At 34.2% G+C, this 7,242-nt stretch overlaps 1 pseudogene; it reads right to left on the bottom strand.

Annotated features, from left to right (window-relative positions):
* Positions 1 to 3,505: 3,505 nt before the first annotated feature.
* Positions 3,506 to 6,720, bottom strand: LOC103926665 (annotated as a pseudogene).
* Between the last annotated feature and the right edge of the window lie 522 nt (positions 6,721 to 7,242).

Here is a 7,242-nt window from a genome sequence, read left to right as displayed (position 1 = left end):
TACACTAGTGGATACCACAAAATCTTATTTTATACTTAATGAAAGTATAACATTAACTCTTAAATGTTTATTTAATCTACTGTTTTGACGCTATACATGTTCTACGAAACTTTTTTTAATGATCTAACCATCAAACTTATTTGTACACACTCCGAGATCGCATACGTAAAAAATCACAAAAAAAAAAACATTCAGAGATTAGGTAACAGAAGAAAAGTTTTTGACGGTTATAAACAAAAAAATCACAATTTAACGGTTATTTTAGCTCCGATTTTGATGATTTTTTTTTACAGCTACACTATTCGACGCTATAAGAATGCAATGAACGAATTCGATCTTCAATTTAAAATATTTACACTGGTAGATACCACAAGTCTTACTTTATACTTGATGGAAGTATAATATTAACTCTAAGTGTTTGTTTAATCTACCGTTTTGACGCGATATGCATTCTACGAAACTTTTTTCAACGATCCAACTGTCAAACTTATTTGTACACACTCCGAGATTGCAAACGTAAAAAATTGTAAAAAACAAACATTTAGAGATTACGTAACGAAACAAAAGTTTTTGACGGTTATAAACGAAAAATCATAATTTAACGGTTATTTTAGCTCCGATTTTAATGATTTTTTACAGCTACACTCCTTGACCTTATAAGAATACAATGAATAAATTTGATCTTCAATGTAAAATATTTACACTAGTAGATACCACAAAATCTTATTTTATACTTAATGGAAGTATAACATTAACTCTTAAGTGTTTATTTAATCTACCGTTTTGACACGATACACATTCTACAAAACTTTTTTCAATGATCTAACCGTCAAACTTGTTTGTACACACTCCGAGATCGCATAAGTAAAAAAATCACAAAAAACAAACATTCAGAGATTAAGTAACAGAACAAAAGTTTTCGACGGTTATAAACAAAAAATCACAATTTAACGATTATTTTAGCTCTGATTTTGTATTTTTTACAGCTACACTTCTCGACCTTATAAGAATGTAATGAATGAATTCGATCTTCAATTTAAAATATTTACACTAGTGGATAAATCTCATTTTATACTTAACAGAAGTATAACATTATCTCTTAAGTGTTTGTTAAATCTATCAATTTGATAGGATATGCATTCTACGAAACTAGTTTCAACGATCCAGCCGTCAGATATGTTTGTATATACTCCAAGATAGCATGTGTAAAAAATCGCAAAAAAAAAACATTCAGAGATTATTCTGGAGGCCGTCCAAAATTTTGCTATGTTCGTGTCCATTTTATCCGATAGGGCCATGAGTGAAAAAACAATATTTAAAACATGTGTTTATTTATTTATTTATAATCAATATAACATTTTAAAATAATAAAATAAGACATGAGTGAAATTTTTTTTTAAAATATGTGTTTATTTATTTATTTTTAATCAATATAACATATTAAAATAATACAATTTTCATTTATATCGGTTATAACCATTAGAATACTAAAATACTAACTGCGCAGAAAGTAAAATAATAAAATAGTCAATTTCTGTCGGTTATAACCACCACTATTAACTTAAAAACTGCCATAATCTTCAAAAATATTTAAAAAAAGGATTCAAAAATACTGTGGGTTATAACTGACATGATTTTTTTGATATCTGTCATTAAATATCTACCAAGACTTTGTGTTGGATATACCCGACATGATTTTTTTAATATCCATCACTAATTAAATAATGTGTCGGATATATTTCATCTGACATGATATTTCTAATATCCGCCACCTAAAGCTAATATTGTATTAGTGAATTGGCGCATGGTTATGATAACAAGTAGTACCTTCATAATAAACCGTTACTTTCTTTGATTCATGTAGATTAGTAAAAGATCTCAAATTGAATAAAATATTCAACAAAAATAATTAAATGATAATAAAATAAATGAATTATAATCTTGATAGATGATACGTTTAGTGGGGAAAGTATTCTATAGTTAAGAAAAGCCACGAAATTAGGGTTTTGGGTGGTTAGCAGAAAGTGATCACGCTTTTCTTACTCTGCTTATTCAAACAAAAGAAATGGATTAAATGTGCGCATGATATTTATGGTGAGGTAAAATTAAGGAGACTAAATTTATAGATAAAATTTTGTAAACTAATTGACATAAAAATTGATGTTAAATTATTACTAAACGTTGATAAACATATTCATTAAATTTTCCGTTAGTCCCGAAACTCCAACTCACTTATACCAACTGGTGTTCCCTATCTATGCGAACAGACAATGGATATTCTTTTCTTTATTTTTTAGTTAATATTAATTTTTAAAAGCAGAAGTGCAACTGTCAAACACAAACTAACGGAGGTTTACTTCGAAACCCCGAAGGCGCTGCTGGCAACATTGTTCTCAAGGGCTTTTGCAAATTGCTTTCAAATTGCCATCTAAAAAGGAGGAAAAGAGAAGATAGGATTGAGCCAATGTAGAAGATGTGAACGGTGAACACGATTCTTTCTCTCTCTCTCTCCATGGGAACCAACCCAAGCAAGCAAAGCTTGCAGAATGAGTAACGACTAACGATGGTGGAGAACAAGTGGGATAAATAGTGTGGCCGGGCATTCTCTCCAATGCCCATGTCTCACATCTTCTAACCGCCGGCTTCTCCCTCGCAAAGATCGAGATGAAAATAATTTCCGCACCCGCATCTTGGGGCGACCGCTCTGGGGCCGAACCCTTTGCTCCCACGACTTCGTCGGCAAAGTCTCTTGCCTCACAGGCGATTGCTAGAATGCTCTGGCAACGGTGTCGCCCCGCCAGCTACTCTCACCGAGTTTTCATTCGATGGGGCCGGCGGTGGAAGTATCACTCCGTTAAATTGTTTTTGATTTTCTGTTGACGGTTCCGCATCTCAGTTTAAATTAAAAAAACAAAAGGAAGATCCAGGTGTCTAATTCGCATTGGTAGGGAACACCATCTGATATAAGCGAGTTCCGCGAACTCCGAAAAATTTCTTGAGAACATATCATTTTGTTTACAAATTTTATTTACAAATTTAGTTTTTCTAGCATTACATTTATATATATTAAAAGGAAAAGGTATGACCATCAATTAAACTAACAAATAAACAAGTTAAAGTTTATCATAGTTGTCATCACTCCTACATCTGTCTGTCATCATTTGTTCACAAAGCTACGCTAGGTGATCGGCCGGAGTTTTGCTATATAGGCAAACAGTACCAGACACATTTTTTAAGGGTGTAAATGTTTCATGCTTGCTTCTGCATTTGAGTTCATGTGTTCGACTTCTGCATCTCTCACCTTGTCTCACTCTAATTTTTAATCAAACAATTACCAAGTGAAATTATTTGTTGTTTCAACAGTGTGTGGTTAATTGCGCTAGGGAAATGATATAATGTAAAGTTTATTGATAGTTTGTAGTTTGTACCCACAATTATTTTTAAGTAATGAATAAAGTTTGTACCCCTCAATTATTAGAATTTTGAGACATTTCCCATTAGAATTTTAATTTTTGAGTCCAACTATTTGGTTTTGATACATAAAAAACTTGGCACAAATCAAATAGTACACAAAATTCACCACTCCAACCACTGCCAACATCCAAAATACATTGTCCTGCCGCCCTTGATTTATATCATTTGGTAACCATCCCGTGGTCTTGTCTACCAAATCTGTAATTGCAGTGCTGAGATAATACCCGATTCCAATCAACAAAGATATCATAGCTGTTGAAGTACTTTTCAGTGATTTTGGGAATTCCTCATAGAACAGTGCAACTTGTCCTGGAAAATGGAATGCCTCCTCAGTTCCCACAACAGATAGTTGTGCCACGAGCCATAGCGCTGACATAGGCACCACTGAACCGGGCTGGTTCATGAGGCTATGTGCTCTTACCACTCCTAATCGTCTTCTTTCAATTAGGGCCGACCCAATCAATGCAACATTTTTTGGTCACATGACCGATTCCTATCCTTTGGAGGGGTGTTAACTTGGATAGTACGAATCGATCTACTATGAGCATGGAGATGGCTGTGGCAAAAAGGTTGAAGACTAGGAATGAACCGGCAGGGATTGTGAAGTGTGGTCCAAGATGCCTGTCCATAGTTAGGGCTTGGAGTATAAAAAGGCTGCTGGTAATACCAATTGGAGTGCTTAGAAAGATGCCAGTAGACCATAGTGGCATGATTTTCATTAGGGTTTTAAGGTCTTCCACTTCTTTGACAGTGCACAGTTTCCATGATTTTGCATATGAGCCATCAAATTGCTTGTCTGTTTCGGTTTTTAGTGCCGCACAATTCAAGAATCTGCGTTACAAAAATGGTGTCCATGCATGTGTGAGAGAAATTTAGGAAGGTACTATCATGCATAGTGACATGAAATACCCCTGCAAATAATCTTTTCATACACGTACACTTTCATCGTTTTGTATTATTATTTCTCGATGTTAGACGCACATTGAGTGATTGAAAATAGCATACATAATTTAAAAAACAAAAATTTTCCAAAATAAGAAGCAATAATTGATCTCTAGTTGAAATTTATATTGCTTAGTTTGTGAACTATACAATGTTGGTTGATTAAGAACGCAATTACATGAAGTAACCAATAAATTTAGCCAAAGTAGAAAATTAAGTCAGAACTAACATAGAAATACAAAACAAAATTTTTTGACAAAATACTTGACAGTAACATAAGCAAACCTGAAACTTTTAGTTGGTACTGTGTTGTCAACCAAAATTCCATCTCCATAATAATAATCCGCGTCTCCTGAAATTGCAGCTGATGCTTTCCTCTTACAAATGGCTGCGACCAATACACGTGCTATGCAAACGAAGGGGCTACCCTTTGGTTTAACTTGCTTATAAAATCGTTTACCCAACAAAAACACCAGTAATCCAATAACATTTGCGACGAAACAAATCCCAAACCCTAATCCCCATCCCACGTTGTCCTGGATGTAGATGATGGCAGTGAAGCTGATGACGTTGGCTACGTACAAGGCCAGAAAATACCAGTTAAAGAAAACCCCTTGGTCGTGGGGCTTGTCGAATTGGTCAGCTCCCATGGTTGCAATTGTGAAGCGAGTGCCTCCAAGTCCTAGTGAAGCTAGTGATAGTGCTGCATAGAGGACTGAGTATTGAAACTTTGATGGACTTTGACATGTAAGTGAGGAGCTAATTGCTGCACATGCTGAAGGCCGCAAGGTGGGTACTGCAGCTATTATGGTTAACATCATCATACCCTGATGAAAGTTTCTCAGTCAGTAATTTAATAGTGCATAGGTTCCATATAGGAAGGTTTGTGTACAGATCAAAAATGGAGGACCCGAAACTGATTTCCCTACCTTAACTAGCGAGTTTTATATGACAATAGTCATTAACATAGTCGTACATATCAATAACAATATTATATTATACACAGTGAGTTTCTGCTCCACTTTGTATGTCAACATTTCACTTTGGTTCCCACTCCAACATATAAAAGTGTCTTGCATCACTCCCCACTTCTCCTTGCTTCTTTTGACTCACAAAATTACCCCAACTTATATAAAACCATGAATTGATAGACTATGTACACTATGATATATATATATATATTTTTTTTTTTTGGAGCCATGAACAGTTGGCGCAACGAAATCCAGATTTTGTCACGCAAAGCTTGACATGGGCGACTTTGTTGCCTAATGTTCGGTCGTGCAAACAGTTTTTTTTTTAGCAGTGAGTGCAGCTGGAGCAAGTTTAAAATAATTTAAGTATGGAGTAATTAATTAGTGGGTAATTATTTACCAGTAAAGAAATGAAGGAAAAAGTGGAGACGACAGAGAAAGATCCAAAAAAGGAATCAGCAATGAAGGCTCCGACAATGGGGAAGAGATTGTTGGTGCCAAGAATGATGTTATTGATTTTTGTAGCGCTTATGCTTTTCACATTGAACCGTGTCATCAGAAATACTATCAAATTCGATGCCCACCCGCCAGCTGCTATAGACAGTCCCAACATACTTCCTGCATGCATGTGTATACTATATGCTCATCATTTAATCAAGGGTGAAGAAATACATTAACCCTCTTAGGTACACACATATATAGATTATAAGCTTAGTTTTGCTTATTATCTTCCCTATTTTTTTTTAACTTGTAATATTCTGTGAATTTGACCCCTGTACTTCCATTTCATGTCTCATGTAACCTTATTTTGTCAAGTTGGTTTGTGTTAACTCTTATAGGAAAAAGTGACATTTTGGTCAGAACACATGAAGCATGTAAACAAAAAAGCCTAGATAGCATATTAAAATTAAAGATGAGCAATATTCTCTGGCATATATATATATATATATATTGTCGACAGTAACATAATTCTAGTAAGATAAAATTAATTAGTAGAGTGATATATATATATATATATATATATATATATTTATTTATTGTCGACAGTAACATAATTCTAGTAAGATAAAATTAATTAGTAGAGTGATTCATTGTTAATTTGCATATAACATGTAGTGATGTACACTAAGATCGGTTATTGGTTACAAAAGTAAGGAATTAATTAAGAAAAAAAAAAAAAATGAAAGAGTGAGTGAAAAATGGAGGGAGAACCTGTGACAAAAGGGAAAGTAGTCCACCGTTTAGTATGATCACTGCATGCTTCAACTTCCTTTTCTTCTTTGCCAGACCGCTTTCCTTCAAACTGTTGCAGTTCACAAGCAGCTGGTTCCATTTTCTCTCTGTCTCTCTCCTTCTCTCAACTATAGGGGCATGGAACTATGCTTCAAGGTTACACATATAAATAAGCGTCCATGTGTGGAATGTTTTGGTGGTTAATTTCACGAGTCCCCACCCAATCCGGTTCTTGTTGGAGGAATTTGGAAGGAAAATTATCTAACTCTTTTCACAACGACAGCATACTTTCCTATTCATTACATAATTCACTGTGTACAAAAATAGTGGAGCCCTGCGGAGGGACACAATACCTACCTTGCACACACAAACAAAAGAAAAAATTAAAAAGGTAGACACCAAAAACATAGCACCTATAACAACAGTGACTATATATTATACATGTAATAAAACTATTATCGAGGGAAATTGGATTGTAAAAATACCACGAATCTATCACATTAATTATTTTTAGAGAATTTTAACGAAAAACTTCTGATACTGTTCATTTTAATGAAAAATCACATTTTTACACTAAAAAATCAATCTTGGTACTATTCATTTTACCCTTTATTTTATCTTT

Source organism: the organism of the source record quoted next, unplaced genomic scaffold (assembly GCF_019419815.1).
Source record: "Pyrus x bretschneideri cultivar Hongxiangsu unplaced genomic scaffold, Pyrus_bretschneideri_v1 Contig4, whole genome shotgun sequence".
Lineage (NCBI taxonomy): Eukaryota > Viridiplantae > Streptophyta > Magnoliopsida > Rosales > Rosaceae > Pyrus > Pyrus x bretschneideri.
Note: the sequence above shows the minus strand (reverse complement) of the source record. Positions and strands in the feature narration are given on the sequence as shown.